The sequence below is a fragment of the Hylobates moloch genome, unplaced genomic scaffold (assembly GCF_009828535.3).
Source record: "Hylobates moloch isolate HMO894 unplaced genomic scaffold, HMol_V3 SCAFFOLD_15, whole genome shotgun sequence".
Classification (NCBI taxonomy): domain Eukaryota; kingdom Metazoa; phylum Chordata; class Mammalia; order Primates; family Hylobatidae; genus Hylobates; species Hylobates moloch.
Window position 1 is genome coordinate 13,968,775 of NW_026652290.1, and position 18,520 is coordinate 13,987,294.

The following is an 18,520-nucleotide window of genomic DNA, read 5'->3' on the forward strand; positions in this document are numbered from 1 at the left end:
AGCTGCCCCACACAATGAGTTAAGGAATCTACTGAGCTGATAACACTGCCGTGCATGGACGGCGGAGCTAAGAGAAGATTGTAACATGCCCTCTGGGGCTTCAAGGGTCACAGGCACCCCCACCCTGGCATTGCCACGGGGCCTGCATGGAGCCTGCTCCTGCCAGCACCCAAAGCAGCTGTCTGGAACACTCACTCATTCATGCACTCCCTCCCGCAAGAGGTTGAGTGCAGTGGGCCAAATAAACAGGGCACCTCTGTTGCAAGTCCAACGGAGGGGTCGAGAAAAACTCCTGCATCAGTATTATGTCCATACTCTTTTAAAAAGACCCTGTGGCTGGTAAATGAAAAGCCATGATCAGTATGCTAATTTTGTTTCTTCAAATTATCAATGTCTTTTAGTTGTAGACTCAAAACACCAATAACATTTCATGCCAAAAGCCATTTCCTTAATATTTCTTACAGCCTTCAGTCGATGCCACTACATAGTTTTTAAGGATCCGGCCCAAGACCTTTTGCTATCAATTATCAAGAAAAATCTGCTGGGTGTGATGGCTTATGTCTGTAATCCCAGCACATTGGGAAGCCAAGATGGGCAGATTGCTTGAGTCCATGGGTTTAAGACCATCCTGAGCTTGTCTCTACAAAACAAAAATAAGGCCGGGCGCGGTGGCTCACGCTTGTAATCCCAGCACTTTGGGAGGCCAAGGCGGGCGGATCACAAGGTCAGGAGATCGAGACTATGGTGAAACCCCATCTCTACTAAAAATACAAAAAATTAGCTGGGTGTGGTGGCGGGCGCCTGTAGTCCCAGCTACTCGGAGAGGCTGAGGCAGGAGAATGGCGTGAACCCGGGAGGCGGAGCTTGCAGTGAGCCGAGATGGCACCACTGCACTCCAGCCTGGGTGACAGAGCGAGATTCCGTCTCAAAAAAAAATAACAGCATTAGGAGATACACCTAATGCTAAATGACCAGTTAATGGGTGCAGGAAATCAACATGGCACATGGATACATATGTAACAAACCTGCACATTGTGCACATGTACCCTAAAACCCTAAAGTATAATAAAAAAAAATAAAAAAATAAAAAAAATAAAAAATAAAATAAAATAAAAAGAAAGAAAATGAAAAGTAATATCTCTACTTTAGAACTTCTCTATAGTTTCCTTGTTTATTGCAAGGAAAAGAAACTGAGGCAGAAGACAAATTGAGAAGGGAAATGTCAAAAGTAAATGTGTCATTCTTACCTCTGAACAGGTATAAAACTATCATGAATTTTTAAGAATGGTGGACATCCAAGCTGGTTCCTGTTATTCAGAGCAGAACCCTCCTATGACTTCAGCTGTTTCTTCAGTTGGGTTGCCACCAATATTTCTGGGATGACCTGAAATCTCTAGAGATTAAGGCTTTCAGAACTAGATGTACCTGACCATCTTGAAAATGTACCCGCCCACTTGGTCTAATTAGAAAAGTTACTATTTCAACAAATAGCACATTTTTCTAAAATGAAATGGGATAAAATAGCTCAAGATTTTAAGACAGGTGCCAAATTCTATCTTGTTGTAATCATCTTCATGTTATTAATTTATCCATTCATATAGCAAATGTTTACTGAGTATGTGCTGTGTACTAGGCATTTTTCCAGGGTTGAATGCAGCATTGAACCAATATAAAAACTGCTGTCCTCCAGTATCTTATATTCCAGAGTGTTATTAAGTGGTCTACATTTTATTTCTACTCCATAACTGTAGATCAAAAGAACAAATGATGGAACATGATAATAATAAAAATATAATTGCTTTGTTAAATTTTAACAGGTATTAGCAGTGTGCCAAGCACTTTATATGTATTAGCTCCTTAATCTTTACAAGAAATTTATGTAGATTTTAATCTACAAAAATGGCTAAGTTTTTGATTCAACCAAATGCACTTATTATTCCCATTTTAAAGATGAAGAAAAAGAGAAATCCACTCCCCAACCAATAAACAGATTTCCTAAATATCATGTAGATAAATGTGTTGGAACTGGGATTGAAATGAAGGGGCCCCTGACTCCAAGTCCACACAATCTGTCACCATGCTCTACTGAATCAGAAGGGTAGAACTTACAATTAAATATGTCCAGGTGAATATAATATTAGTTTAAAGGAAAATTGGCAACTGTTAATATAATCACTCTAGATGTTAATATAATATATCCAGCTCCCACTGGCTTAATTTTATTTTCATCATCATCTTTATATGCCAATAGCATTTAGCCCTTGTAATGATTTTCAGGTGCCAAGATAAGCTCTGGAGAAAGAGCTTCCTTTTGCAGTGAACCTAGTGAATCATTTATCCTTCCCCTAAGATCAGGAACTATTTTAAGTATCTGACTTCCAGTGAGTGTTGTGGACATTGACAGAGGTGCTGGTTGTATTTTGCACAGTTTTATTAACTCACCCACTCTGACTTTCCCCAAGGCACATAAATAAGATGAATCTATCTACAAAAGTTTCCTTGTGACTCTTTTATGTGGAGTATGCCTGATTCTTGCAAAAAAGCTAAAGGGCCTTAGTTTCCTGCAGGAAATCTGTGACTAAATCCAGGACCTAGAGCGGAAACATTAAGTGTATCGTGGGAGAAAAGGAAAGCAAAGTGCTAAAGTTGTTACTCTGAACAGAGGATATCGGAGCATCCTGCAAAAAACTTCCTGTTTAGCCAGGAGACTAGAAAACAAGATGAAAAACACTTAACTTCAATGACTATTGTGTAAATATATTTTTATACTTTCATTATCTTGGGCAGGGCTTACTCACAAGAACTCATGGTTTCCCAAGGTGGAGAGTTAGTCACTGAGTCACACCCAGCCTCCCATCTTCCTTGTTTTGACGGCCACACTAAGACCTTGTGTCATTTGTATAGGCTATCCCTAGGCCTGTACCACATCCTATGCTGAACTTTCTTCTTGGAATGTACTTCCTTCAACTCGTATTAAACAGCCTGTGGGACAGATTCAGAGAATGCATGGGAAGTAACCTGCCTTCAGCTATCCTGCCTCCTCCAAAATCAGGCTATGGGAACCAGTGGCTCAGTAAAGAGCAAGAAACACTGTTGGATGAATAAAACGAAGCTGCTAATTATGCTTTCTATTCTGAAACACTTTCAAATGGTAGAATAAGATGAAATTCAAGAAGGAAAATTGGAGTTTGTAGGGAATGATGGAAAATGTAAATGATTAGAAAAAAAGAAAAATTGGAGTTTTGAATTCCTTTATTATGACAATTTTAGATATTTGGTCAAGCACATCCCAAATGGGGTTATATTGTGTTAGATGTTAGAGTATCTGTTATGTGCGATGTTGTACAGGGAGTGACTCTGAAAAGAGACATTCTCAGTTGTTTCAAACTTATCTCACTGGATTATTTTGTATGGAATAAAGTAGAAATGGTTTAAATGGGAAATAATGGAAAGCTAGTCCCTTTTTCTTTATGTTAGCTATTGAGATTTATTAGTGCATCTATATCGTAGTCGTGTGAGGGCTGTTTAGCCGTCTTCCTTCTAAGATCTTCTTAATCTTCCTTTTCTCCTTCCTCTCCATCCTCTAAATCAGGATGACCTCATAATTATTGTTTTTTCTTGCACCATCAGTTCTGAAATTTCCTCATTAAAAACACTAGCAACAAATAGATAAAGACAGAGAAGCGCCTTCCATATAAATCAGTAAAGATGAAAAAGCGTAATTAGTGGCATGATGTGGTTTGGCTCTGTGTCCTCACCCAAATCTCATCTCATATTGTAATCCCCAGAATCCCCACATGTCAAGGGAGGGACCTGGTGGGAGATGATTGGATCATGGGGGGCGGTTCCCCCATGCTGTTCTTGTGATAGCGAGTGAGTTCTCACGAGAGCTGATGGTTTTATAAGTGTCTGACAGTTTCTCCTTTACACACACTCCTCTCTCTTACCTGCCGCCATGTAAGATGTCCCTGCTTCCCCTCCACCATGAGTTTCCTGAGGCCTCCCCAGATGTGTGAATCTGTGAGTCAGACTCTTTCCTTTATAAATTACCCAGTCTCAGGTATTTCTTTATAGCAGTGTGAGAATGATCTAATAATGCTGTGTCTGAAATCCTGTTTTTTCTTTTGTTCTTTCAGACACCATAGATTTGGATATAAGCTAGTTTTGGAGATAGAACTCTGTTGGTACTACTTTTGTAAGATAATATTTGTTTGCTAAGACTCTGATTCTGTTCTACATATAGTTTTATATATTTCTTGTAGTCCTTAAGAATGCTGTGATGAGTTATAATAATCGCAATAAAAATAACATCTACTGGCTGGGAGCGGTGGCTCACGCTTGTAATCCCAGCACTTTGGGAGGCCGAGGCGGGCGGATCACGAGGTCAGGAGATTGAGACCACAGTGAAACCCCGTCTCTACTAAAAATACAAAAAATTAGCCGGGCGAGGTGGCGGGCACCTGTAGTCCCAGCTACTCGGAGAGGCTGAGGCAGGAGAATGGCGTGAACCCAGGAGGTGGAGCTTGCAGTGAGCCGAGATCGCGCGCCTGCACTCCTGCCTGGGCGACAGAGCGAGACTTCCTCTCAAAAAAAAAAAAAAAAAAAAAAAAAAAAATTAACATCTACCAATTGTTGAGTTCCTTTCACTGGTTGTTAATTTTGATAATCTCTTTATCACAATGACCTCCTCTATACTGCTTTCAATGACTGTACCTTGGGCCATGTTGACAATTTGAGTTGTTCCACTTTAGAAACCCAGAGTTTCCTCTCTCTAACTCTGATCACTTATCTTCTGGTTAACTCCTAACAGGAGCTTCTATTATACCTGTTCTTTGGTCCTCTCGTGACCTCTGGTCCTTTGAACATTTCTAAGTTCTATCAGGTTCCCTCTGGTCTTTACTTCTCTTCTTGCTTAGCTTAGCTTCACACATTTCATTTCTTGACTCACTTCTTTTGCCAGTATCCTAGATACCTTTGCTCTGGTTGTCATTGTTTTGTTGTTTGACCTCATGTCCACAAGACTGAGTTGTTAGTATACGTATGGTTAATCCAAGCAAGTTTCCTTCTTCCTTTAATCACATTTTTATTATTCAATTATTTTCCCCATCCTCTTCCATCCCTGATCCATTAACTCTTCTTGACATCTGGCACCTGTGGATTATATTAGGGGATATCGCCTCAATCCAATTTCCACAGTTGTATTTTGACTCGAATATATCTAACCCCCTGTTAGATTAGGGTCATTCCTTTTGCTGTTTTCTCTACCTGGAACATTCTGCCTTCAGATTCCTAGAGAGTTTTCTCCTTTAGTTAAGTGTCATCTCATTAGCAAAGCTTCTCTGAACACTGTATTTAAAATTGTAGCACATCTTATGATAACTTTTGAGGACAAGCATCTCTCCATGTAAATAGCCTGAAAATGTAAGAGGAATGGAATAGTTAATTAAAACATGACATGCTCATAGATAAAATATAGGTCATCATAAAGATATGTAAATAAAGTATATAATTCTAAATATGCTTGGGGTACTAATGCATGTATACATATATAGCTACTTCCATGGTTTTTTTTTTTTGAGATGGAGTCTCACTATTGCAGTGGCACAATCTTGGCTCACTGCAAGCTCCGCCTCCCGGGTTCACACCATTCTCCTGCCTCTGCCTCTCAAGTAGCTGGGATTACAGGCACCCGCCACCATGCCCGGCCAATTTTTTTTTGTATTTTTAGTAGAGACGGGGTTTCACCATGTTAGCCAGGATGGTCTCGATCTCTTGACCTCATAATCTGCCTGCCTCGGCCTCCCAAAGTGCTGGGATTACAGGCGTGAGCCACCGTGCCCGGCTTCCATGTTTTTATATACAGATACATACCAAGAAACATACCCACCTGCATTCAGGACTCTGGCTACATAGTTGTAGGGCTCTTTGCAAAATAAAAATTTGAAATCTCTTTTCCAAAAATTATTAAGAATTTCAAGACGGTGATAGGAGAGGATTAAACCAAGAATGGGATTCTTCCGAGTGTGTGGCCCTATCTGACTACACAGTGTATAGTCATAAAATCAGCTATGGATGAATATGTTGATAACAAAATTACTGCAAAAAAATAGGTTCAGATATTTCTTGTAGCTACCTTTTGTGATAGCATTAATGGATGTTAATTATTTTCTTCCTACTACTTTTTGATATTACCTACAATTTTCTCTATGGCCATGGGTTGCTTTAATAGTCAGAAACAAGTCCAGGCACAGTGGCTCACCCCTGTAATCACAGCACTTTGGGAGGTAGAAGCAGGCAGATCACTTGAGGTTAGGAGTTCGAGACCAGCCTGGTCAACATGGCAAAAACCTGTCTGTATTAAAAATATAAAACATTAGCTGGGTGTGGTGGCATGGGCCTGTAGTCCTGGCTACTCATGAGGCTGAGGCAGGAGGATTGCTTGAGCCTAGGAGGTCAAGGCTGCAGTAAGCCAAGATCATGTCACTGCACTCCAAAGTAAGACTGCCTCAAAAAAAAGAAAAAAAAGAAAACAGTTATTTCTAAAGGAAAGTATGATTTTAAAAAAATCATGCAAAGCTGTGATATATTCCCTGACATTCAACTGTGAGTTTTCCTAGACATGCATATACTTTGCTGGTGAATACCCGAAATACTTCGTTTTGCAGATTTGGGTATTTCTTTTTCTTTTTCTTTTCTTTTTTTTTTTTTTTTTTTGAGATGGAGTCTCTCACTGTTGCCCAGGCTAGAGTGCAATGGCACGATCTCGGCTCACTGCAACCTCCGCCTCCTGGGTTCAAGCGATTCTCCTGTCTCAGCCTCCTGAGTAGCTGGGATTACAGGAGCACGCCGCCGCACCTGGCTAATTTTTTGTATTTTAGTAGAGACGGGGTTTCACCATGTTGGCTAGGCGGGTCTCTAACTCTCGACCTCGTGATCCACCCGCCTCAGCCTCCCAAAGTGCTAGGATTACAGGCGTAAGCCACCGCGCCCGGCCAGATTTGGGTATTTCTTCTACAGTTGCCTAGAAGCAACAAAATTGGTCAAAATTGATTGACGTTGATAAAGGTTGTCTTTATTGTCCTTCTGCCTTTCATTTTTTCTCCCTATGAAGGTCTCTCTCGGCATTTCCTTTTAGCAGTCTACTAACTTCCTGTTTTCTAACACATCCCCTTTATGAGAAGAGAAAAAATAGTTATCATTTGTTAGAAGGTTACTATGTGTAAAGAACCACACTAAGTAAATTATAATATCTTCTTTGGTCTTTTTAACAGTCTTCTCAAGTAGATAGTGTTATCCTAGTTTTATAGGAGAGGATGTAAAGGCATAGAGATTATGTATCTGTGGCTAAGGTCATAGTATTAGTAAGAGACAGAGCTGGGGTTAGAATTCAGGTGAGGTAGGTCAGTCTCTAAATATGGCCACCAACAATTCCTCCCGTCTCTGTACATGCCTACAGGGTCTTAGATTAAGAAGAGGAAATTATTTCCCCACCCCTTCATCTAGAATACCTTCATAACTTGCTTTGCACAATAGCATAAAATAGAAACGACTTTCTAGGACTTTGGCATTTAGGCCTTAGGATAACTGGCAGCTTCTGCTTCTTAGGCCTTGAAACCTAGCCACTATGCGGTAAGGAAATTCAGGCTAGACTACTGAATGATTGGAGACCATATATAGAGGGGTTGAGAATAAGCAGGTCATAGTGTTGCACGTGTAAACCTCACAGCCTAGCGGGGGAGACAGCTCCATAAACCAAAAACCACAAAGTATTGTAATGTGTATTGTACTAGAGGTGAGTAAAAAATGTTGTAGAAGCCAGAATAAAGTGGTAGCCTCGTGTGTGAGTGTGTGTGTGTGTGTCTGTGTGTGTGTGTGTAGGGGTGTGTGTGTGTGTGTGTGTGTGTAGAAGGTAGCTTCGTGGAAGTGGTGACAGCACTTGTCCCCCATCTCGAAGGGTATGTAGAGATTTCCTAGGTAGAAAAAGGCATCCCAGGCTAAGAGAACACTATTGGCAAAGTTATGGAAGTGTAACAAAAAAAGACATGCTTAGGAAATGGCGGGTCAATTGTACTTCTATAGTTTCGTTGATTCTTATACTTCTAAATTTTAACTGCTTTAAAAGATGTAAACTTTCTCATTGCAGCTTCCCATGCTGGTAGATGTGGAGGATGGATGTGAGGAAAGGCTTCCTCCACTGATCAGTGGAGAAGATTTTTTTTTTTTTTTTGAGACAGAGTCTTGCTCTATCTCCCAGGCTGGAGTGCAGTGATGCGATCTCGGCTCACTGCAACCTCTGCCTCCCAGGTTCAAGCAATTCTCCTGCCTCAGCCTCCCAAGTAGCTGAGACTACAGGTGCACGCCACCACGCCTGGCTAATTTTTGTATTTTTAATAGAGACAGGGTTTCATCATGTTGGCCAGGCTGGTCCTGAACTCCTGACCTCGTGATCCACCTGCCTCAGCCTCCCAAAGTGCTGGGATTACAGGCATGAGCCACCGCATCCAGCCAGGATTTGTTTTTAACCATTCATTCCTCTTAATTGATTTTTTTTGTTGTGATATTTGAATGTACTGTATTAGTTCCCCAGGGCAACTGTAACAAATGACCACAAATGTGGTGGCTTAAAAGGACACAAGGTGGGGAACATCATACACCGGGGCCTGCCATGGGGTGGCGGGAGGGGGGAGGGATAGCATTAGGATATATACCTAATGTAAATGATGAGTTAATGGGTGCAGCACACCAACATGACACATGTATACATATGTAACAAACCTGCACGTTTTGCACATGTACCCTAGAACTTAAAGTATAATGGGGGAAAAAAAAAAAGGAAAGAAATCTATTCTCTCACAGTTCTGGAGGCCAGAAGTCTGAAATCAAGGTGTTGGCAGGCCACGCCTCCTCTAAAGGTGCTGGAGGAAGGTCCTTCCCTGCATCTTCCAGCTTCTGGTGGCTCCAGTTGATTTTTGGCTTGTGGCAGCACCATTTCTGTCTTTCTCTCGGTCTTCAATGGCCTCGTTCTCTGTGTCTGTGTTTTCTCCTCTTCTTATAAGGATATTGTCTTTGCACTTAGGACCACCCTAATCTAGGATGATCTCATCTTGAGATTCTTAATTACATCTGCAAAGACCCTTTCCCCAAATATGGTCACCTCTATAGGTTCTGGGTAGATGTATATTTTGTTGTGGGCCACCAATTAACCCAGTACATATAGTAACAAACGTTTCCCTTTGCTAATGGTTTATATTTAACAATAATTTTTTTAAAAAAAATCTTTGTTTTATCATTTATAAATTTCAAAAAGTTTAAAACTCTAACGTGTTTAATTCCAAATGTGACTTTGGCTGCGTCTCTCTCCTAAGCAGCACTTTAGTAGATTTTTCTCAGGCAGAATGCAAAAGGTGTACATCAGAGTAGAACTGGCCCTGTGATTAGCTATGCTAAATTGAAACCTTATGAAATATAGTGTGGTTACATTAAATGGCAGCTAGAATGTGGTCTACATTATTACAAATAAATGTTTTTCATCATATTTTACTGTCAGCAAATGCTGGTATAAAACTCATTGCCATTCCTCATATGGCTACCTTGAATTCAGGGAGTCAGAAAATAGATTGACATATGAGATCTTCATGTGAATTATTTTGAGAATTCCAAAGACTCCAAACTCAATTCAAAAAAACATGATGGAAATTTCATGGGCTTTTAATTGGATTTCATCTTTGCTTCCTTTGTCAGTAAAGAATGACTGTCCTGGAACTTGAGGTTGTTGCTAGACCCCCTTCTTAAAAAAACAAAACAAAACAAATCCTAAAGGTTCTATAGTTAAAGCCTCTTGGGAGGGGAAGAAACCTCACTCAGTGTACAGAATGATAAAATTTTACTTGCCGAGGTAACATACATGACTTTGGACAGGTTTAAGCTGCTTTTTCATTGGAAGGAAGAGAACTTTTAGGCTTGTAGGTGCTATTTCTTTCTTCTTCCAATTGCTACAACTGGAAACTGTAGTCATTGTAGGGTTTTCCTTAAACAAGTCCAAGTCTACAGGAGGCAGCAGGGAGTCTATTCCACTGAAGCCTTCCTATGAGGATTGAACAGCTTCTAATTCCTTGATCATTCTAATCATCATCACTATCTGGAAAATTTCGTCATTAAACTAATAGTTGGTAATCATATTGTCCTGGCTTCCAAAATAAAACAAAACGAAAAGGCCTTCCAGACAATCCAAGTAGGCTATTTGTCCAACTGCTCTATTTATGTGCCGATTTCATTAATATATTTCAAACACCCACTGCCTCTAAAGCATACCGAATCATGCCCTCAAGCAATTGGTCTCATCTACAAAGAATGAGCCTGACCCATGATTCTGTGCTCCTCTGTTTCTCACGTTATGGTCATAAGTTAGCCCAAAGATAGAAGCATATGATGCTTTGGATGAGATCTCTGTTATCTTTTAAGGAGATAAGAATCATAAACTCCATTCAAAGGTGACATCAGAACAACGAAGGACATTCTGAGACAGAGCAAATGACCTGATGCCATTTTCCCTAGATTTTCTAACTTTTCTCCTGTTTAGTAATCAATCATTCACTGACTCTAAATGTATGGGAGGTAAAACTTTTTCTTTACTTTCTTATATTCTGAGGGTGGGCCTGCAAGTTAAACTGACAAAGATAGATGAATGGAAGAAGATTGTACACATTGTATGTGATGTTAATATTCTTATGTGGGCAGGGTTTTCATAGAAAAGAAGTGAAAATCCCCCAAAAAGCAGGTAAACTGGAGGGCATCTATACCATTTTAGCAAAGGACGATAACCTGGGGAGAAGTGACTATGACAGAAGAAAGAGGGTTTGGGCTTCCAGGGGTGCTGAATGGTGGGAAGGTAAATTTATGAGGAAAAGCAATAATAAACAAGAGTTATTTACTAAAGGTTGCTTACACAGCACATCTTGGTGCTATCTCCATCTCCTGATAAGCGTTGTTCTCCTCTTTCTAACAGGGGAGGGTGGGCGACACCTTTGTTTAGCCTAAAGGTAAGGTTTCTCCATATGCAGTGAACTGTAACTCAAGGGGCTGTGGAAATATAGACTGTAACCTATTGTAACAAGTAGCCAAGTTTCAGCCAATCACAGCAGCAGAGTTTCAGCCAATCACAGGCAGCCAACTGTCCAAACTGCGTTTAAATAAGGCAGATGCTGAGCTGTAACCAATCCAGCTGTTTCTGTACCTCACTTCTATTTTTTGAACCTCACTTTCCATTTCCTGTTGATTAATGTTATCTGACCATGTGGCAGCCCAAGAGTCGCTGGGAACCTATTTTGCTTCCGGGAGCTGCCTGATTCATGAGCTTAATTAAATTGTTAAATCTAATTTGTCTAAAGTTTTTCTTTTAACACCTTCACGTGGGGAAATTTATGCCCCGCAGAGGCAGAAGGCAGAGCTCTTCTGTGTCTGCTTTTTCTCAATTGCCCCCAGCTCAAAATAATTCTTATGCCGGCATATTTTGGGGTGACATATTCTGATCTCCTTCATTGGGAAGCAGTCCCTGAGTGTGAGCCTAGCAAAGACTCTCTTCTTAGAAACCCTCCCTAATTTAAAACATAGTGGTTAAAATTCAGAAGCTGGGTCTCTGTGCACATTATCTAACTGCTTGGCACACAAAAGTTTGTCAAATAAAAGACAGGCAGGCGATGAATGCATTGAGAAACGTTGTCAATCCTACCTAAAGTTCCACAGACTTAGAGAACATGGCTTTCTACCTGACAACCATTCAGAGCAGTTTGGCCGTTCCAACTCGCGTCCTGAATTTCATCACTCAAAATCTGTGAGACCGATACTGAGCTCTCATGGAAGACTGGCTCATTTAATTGAACAATTTGGAAAACTGTTGAGTTGAGGAAATGTATACAGAAGCTAGGTGGCGCTGGCGGCCACAGGCTGCACAAGATAATCCTCTGCATGTCAGAACATGCCCTGTGCCCAAAGGACACAGCTGTGAAACCTTTCTGAAGAGTTTAGTACTAGATACAGGGAGAATGATTTGAAACAAAAGAGAAACACAGAAATTCCACAGCATCACTTTCAGACTCTCCAACATTACCCGTTCCTTCTGACATAAACATGAAAACCCATAAAGCACAATTTGTATTTATCTATTTTCTAAATAAACTCCTGGTCATTTGCTTTTTGAATATTCCGTTTGGTCTTTTTGGTTTTGCAATCACCACTGACTTGGAGCTCCACAGAAAAACCAGAAGTTCCAAAATAGCAATCGGAAGAGAACTTGGTTTCAGTTCCTTTTCCATTAATGCCTATTTTCCACAACCACATAACCCGTGCATTTGGAATATTTTCCCAATAGCACTGGCTTTCATAAGCTGTAGTGACTGTCAGGAAATAAAACTGCTTTGGTGGAAAGACCAGAATTATATAGCCGAGAACACAGGAATGTTAAACCAGCCTTCGAAGTCTTGCAGAATAGGAGAGAACAAAAGTGGGCTGTGTCAGTGAGGCAGGTTTAATAGAAATAGAACATTTATGAATTTCTAGTCACATCTTCTGACCAGATAATCTTCTACAGAGTCACTTAGCTTATGTATAGGAGATATGAATCTTACAAGTGGAAGATGACCATGCTTAAGTCAGAATATAATAGTCTGACAAAATTTTCTGCTTTATGTATGCTTATGGAACTTGTTTTACGTCTAGACATATTATATCACATTTATATAGTCATTTAATAAATTTCATTCATTGAAAATAATACAAATGCATTACAATGAAAACAATCATTAGGTACATACTTTTGGTTAATATTTCCAACTGTCCTGAAAGATGTGGTATAAATATATCTGTAATCCCTAGGGGTTTATTGCACAAGAAAAAAAGCAGAGCACACTGTTGATTTTTTTTTTTTGAGACATATTGGCTGGTAAAATGTTGATACTAATTAATTCTGAAGTGGAAACAGGCTTACAGGCTGGCAGACGGGTTATAAAATTTTTTTTTCCATTGGTCTCAGAATTGCTAGAATCTTCGTGTTAGCACCAGTAGCTCTGGTCCAGGTTAATATTTCTGCCTCCACTCAATACCACGTTATACACCCTCTTCCCTACTGTCAAAGGAGCTTGTTGAAGATAGTTTCTTTACCTGAGAAAGCACACCATTATCCTTTACTCCTCTTTCACCATTTCTCCTCTTCTACCTGACAAGCGTACATATTTGTAAACTCTTGTTCCAACCTGTTAGCATGTTACTGATGGAGGGCTTCATGGAGGAAGCATGGAGTTGAGAATTTCAACTTTTACTTCTGTTACAGGAATGGCCTTCAGCCTCACTTAGATAGAAAGGGCCACAATACACTCAGAGGAGAAATAGGCTCAGAAATGGTGGACGACGTGTTCATCTTATTTATCACTGGATTTCTGGCCCTTGATGCAGTACTTGGTATTTAGTAAGTGCTCCTTGCTAAGCTTCTTGTTTGTGTCTGCTTCCACATTCCAAAGATATGAGGATATGAGTTTGAATAGAGTATGAGATAGTTTAACAAATATGAAACCAGTGGTATTGAGCACCAACAACATACAGAGCTGTATTAGAAACTGACAATTGCAAAAAATGATATATTTGTCTATGTTCCCTAAGAGGTTACCTATTAATACATGACTACATATTTGTAAGAAGACATTATAGCATATTGCCTGTGAACCATCTGCCTCAGCTTCTAGTCGTTTCCTCTGATTCAGCTAGCCAAATGCCACAAGAAACCACAAAGCCAATTTGTGTTCTTGGATAACTGCGTGCAACACCCATTAGCTTTCTACAGGCAGGATTTGGCGCAGAGAACTCATCTGTTGCCAGTGCTCAAAAGAAAGTCAGGATTAAATAAACCTATTTCTGTATTCCTACAGGCGTGCCTATGAATCCATGAGGCTACAGTCACGATGGCATACTTGGCAACCTCAGGGCACTGTTATCTTTTGAATTAGTTTTAGTGACCTGTTATAAATGCAAGTTCCCTTACTGTGTTTCAAAGGCTTTTTGCTCCCTATCCCAATGTCACAAGTTTTCTTCCATGACAAAGATCATGTTAGCTTCTTTTTTTGCTATAATGTGATTTTGTTTTGATATTGCATTATAGCTCCTTCCCTTTTTGGCATACATGCATTCACAGCTAAATTATGGAGTTACTGGGGTTTCTCTCCCTTTGCACTATTTACCTCTGGGTCAGATTATTCCTTGTTGTGGGGGGCTATCTTGTGCATTGTAGGATATTTAGTAGCATCCCTGGCCCTTGCCACTAGATGCCACTGAACTTCCTGCCCCTGAAATGTCTCCAGAAGTTGCTAAATGTTGGGATAGGGAAAGATTGCCACCTGTTGAGGACCACTGATTTGTACTAATGTAACTTTTCTGCATAAAACCATTAAATACCATTACCCAAGGGATATAAGTTGGCTAATGATTTTCTCTGTGGCATTTAGCAAAAAAATCCAGCTGGTGAAAATACCAGTGAAGAGGAACAGAAACAATTGTAAATCTTCAAAAATTATTCCTTGAGCAAGAAAATACCTTGGGCTAGCCACTACCTTCCCCATTCACCCTGACCCCCACCCCAAATACAACATTTTATTTTTAACCATCTAAGTAAGGCTGATGTTGCTGATGGAGAACAGCTGCTGTATTAGTCTGTTCTCACACTGCTATGAAGAAATACCCAAGACTGGGTAATTTATAAAGAAAAGAGGTTTAATTGACTCAGTTCTGCATGTCTGCGGAGGCCTCAGGAAACTTACAATCATGGTGGAAGGCACCTCTTCACAGGGTGGCAGCGGAAAGAATGAATGCAAGCGGGGAAATGCCAGATGCTTATAAAACCATTGGATCTCTTGAGACTCACCCATTATCACGAGAACAGCATGGGAGAAACTGCCGCCATGATCTGATTACCTCCACCTGGTCCCACCCTTGACACATGGGGATTATTACAATTCAAAGTAAGATTTGGGTGGGGATACAGAGCCAAACCGTATCAGCTGCAGAGATCTCTGGGTGGAGTGTTATGTGAGTGAGCTTGCTACAGATTGGAGTGAGCCACTGAACTGTTAGGGGCATTTTTCTGATTAGAATTGCATCCTGCTATCTTTGAGTTTCTGCTGAGGTTGCTTGTCATTACATTGGCAGGCAGATAGAAACTATGAGCTATGCTATTGTGAATGCACTATTTTCTCTATTATTTATAGCTGTGAGTAGGTAGTGATATAGGTGGTAAGAAAGCAACATCACAGATTTGATATGGTTTGGATCTGTGTCCCTGCCCAAATCTCCTGTTAAATTGTAATCCCCAATGTTGGAAGTGGGGCCCGGTGGGAGGTGACTGGATCATGGGGGTGGAATTCTCATGAGTGCTGTAGTATCATCCCCTCTTGGTCCTCTGTTGTAAGTTCTCACGAGATCTGGTTGTTTAAAAGTATGTGGCACCTCCCCCCACCCTCTCTTTCTTGCTCCTGCTCTGGCCGTGTGAAGTGCTGGCTTCCCCTTTGCCTTCCACCGTGATTGTAAGTTTCCCGAGGCCTCCCTAGAAACCAAGCAGATGCTGTCATTCTTCCTGTACAGCCTGCAGAATTGTGAGCCAATGAAACCTCTTTTCTTTATAAATTACTCACTCTCAGGCCTTTCTTGCTTTCTTATTTCTTTTTCGTTCGTTTGTTTTTGAGACAGAGTCTGGCTCTGTCACCCAGGCTGGAGTGCAGTGGTGTGATCTTGGCTCTTTGCAACCTTCTTCTCCCAGGCTCAAGCCAACCTCCCACCTCAGCCTCTAGAGTAGCTGGAACCACAGGTGTGTACCACCACGCCTGACTAATTTCTGTATTTTTTGTAGAGACAGTGTTTCACCCTGGTCTCAAACTTCTGAGCTCAGGCGATCTACCTGCTTCAGCCTCCCAAACTGCTGGGATTACAGGCGTGAGCCACCATGCCCAGCCTAGGTATTTCTTGATGGCAGCGTGAGAACAGACTAATACAAGATTGAAAGGAGGAAGGCCAAGGCAGGTGCTAGTAGTTAGATATATATAAGTGCAGTCAAGAATCAGGAATAAAGCCCTACCAACTGCCCTCTGAGTAGTTTAAAACCTTCGGAAATCTAAATTTAGCAGTTTTATAGGTGATTACTAAGAATTTGTCTCTGCCAGCCAAAGTCAGGAAAGCAAAGAAGAGAATCGTGGTTGCCAGGGGCTGAAGGGAGGGGAAAATGGGAAGTTGCTAATCAAAGGGCATAAAATCAGTTATGCAGGATGCATAAGCCCCAGAGATCTGCTGTGCAACATTGTGTATGTGCACGACAGTTACTATATTGAACACTTAAGAATCTGGTAGGAGGGTAGATGTGGTAAGTGTTAAGTGTTCCTTACTACATTACAATTTAAAAAAGAAAAAAAAAAAACCAGTATGTATGACCTTGTGGGGAAAAATAAAAAACTTTTAGGTAAAAGAGGTCAGTTTTTTTTTTTTAATTCAAAATTTTCTGACCATTGTGAATGGAAGTGGCTTTCAAAGATGGGGCTATGTATCTTTTGGTCTATTCTAGTCCATTTCCTTACAATCTATCATTATAAGGCTAAAATACCATGGGGTACAGAAAGAAAACTGAAGGAGAGAGGGTGGGGTTTGGAACAGAATTAGCATTTGTTGACCAGGTATCAGTTGATATTATCTCATATATTGTTTGTAAGAAGCCTGTGTCTATTTCCTGTTTATAGATGATTAAACCAAGGTGAGAGGAGTTAATAAACATGTCCAGGTTGAGAAAACTAGGAAGTGGCTGAGTTGACATTCGTATCTCTTTTTGTAGGACTCTAAACCCCACCCCCCCCTTTTTTTCCCCATTTCACCATGAGGCCTCTGGACAAGATGAAGTAACTGACCTTTCAGCTTCTGGTACTGACGAGAGCATTGCAGGTAGGCATCCTCTTTGATGAGATATGAAATGTCAAACCGACATATTATGATTACACGCTATATAACTTCAAGACATTTGTATATATTGATTATGATCTGGCTACAGGACATAATATTTGACTGCCAAAGATTAAAGTATATTTCTTCTTCTTTTTTTTTTTTTTGAGATGGAGTTTCACTCTTGTTGCTTAGGCTGGAGTGCAATGGCGCCATCTGGGCTCACTGCAACCTCTGCTTCCTGGGTTCAAGTGATTCTCCTGTCTCAGCCTCCTAAGCACCTGGGATTACAGGTGACTGCCACTATGCCTGGCTAGTTTCTGGCATTTTTAGTAGAGATGGGGTTTCACCATGTTTGCCAGGCTGGTCTTGAACTCCTGACCTCAGGTGATCCGCCCGCCTTGGCCTCCCAAAGTGCTGGGATTACAGGTGTGAGCCACTGAGCCCCACCTAGTTAAAGTATTTTCTATTGCTTGTTACTTAAACACATAATGCTTAGAAAAGGAAAGGCTGATTGAAGCACACAGTTACATGAAAATTTTCCAGATATGTTATTTTCTATTTAAAGCGACCATTTAACCTTTTATTTGCGGTTCCAGAATTTTGTTCCACAAATATTTCTGAGCCTCACAGAGGCTTTAGATGTGTTATGAAAACTTTACTGAAGTGAACACAGTGGTGAATTACTAAAGGATGGGTGAAACATAGACCTTTTTTTTTCTAACTACATTTCTTATCAATAGATTGAACTCACCTTCTTTGAAGCCCTATTCCTGAAACTATAGATCAGACCCTCAGCGTTGTTATGGAATGTGCGAACATAGTCCTCTACACAGTCCCATCCTTCCCATGCAGGCTACTAAGCTAAGACCTATGGCTGCCTCACCTCCCTTCAACCCTAACCTGCAAAGAAACTACCTTTGAACTTCTTAGTGATGGCAGTCTGTCCCCTCATCACCAGTGCATTCCTGACGACCTTGATGAAAGCTATCTATGTTCTCTGGGCTTCCCATGGGACATGCTCATCTGGCAGACCTTCTGGACTCATGTCATTTATCCATTTTAGCAAGTATATTCCCTTAGCTCCTTCATTTCTTCCTCTTATCACCAGCTAGGGAAATGCAGGCATTTCTACATTGCTGAAAGCTGACCATTGTTTATTTCCAGGCTTCTAAGAGCCACAGTAGCAACAAGTTTGTCTCATTCCCTCCAAACCTTGCTAGAACATTAAACTGTGTTAAATAAAATACTTCTAATTCAATGAAATCTTGCTTATCCAGCTTTACTTTTTTGTCTCCTTGATCAAGTATCCTCAAATTCAAATCACAGGAGAACTTCCCTGACTCCTGCAGTTCTTAGGGATGTAGTCTTTTAGGCATATAGTTGCTTTCTGCTCCTACCAGACTCAGCATATCCGTAGCCCGGCTATGATGAAATTTTTCCCTATTTAGCAGCCCGGAAGGCAGAAGAGAAGATGTGGCAGCTCTTGAGTGGGGCACTGTATTATTTTCCCATGGCTGCTGTAATAAATTACCACAGGCCACTTTGGGAGGCCGAGGCA

General features: G+C 40.7%; 1 long non-coding RNA gene across 1 annotated transcript in view; it reads left to right on the forward strand.

The window, feature by feature from the left end:
* The window catches only part of LOC131381324 (uncharacterized), a 35,823-nt gene extending 18,953 nt beyond the window's left edge, over positions 1-16,870 (forward strand). The window contains exon 3 of the long non-coding RNA XR_009209998.1: positions 16,856-16,870. This is a non-coding gene — a long non-coding RNA (uncharacterized LOC131381324). The remainder of the gene's footprint in view (positions 1-16,855) is intronic.
* Positions 16,871-18,520: the final 1,650 nt, after the last annotated feature.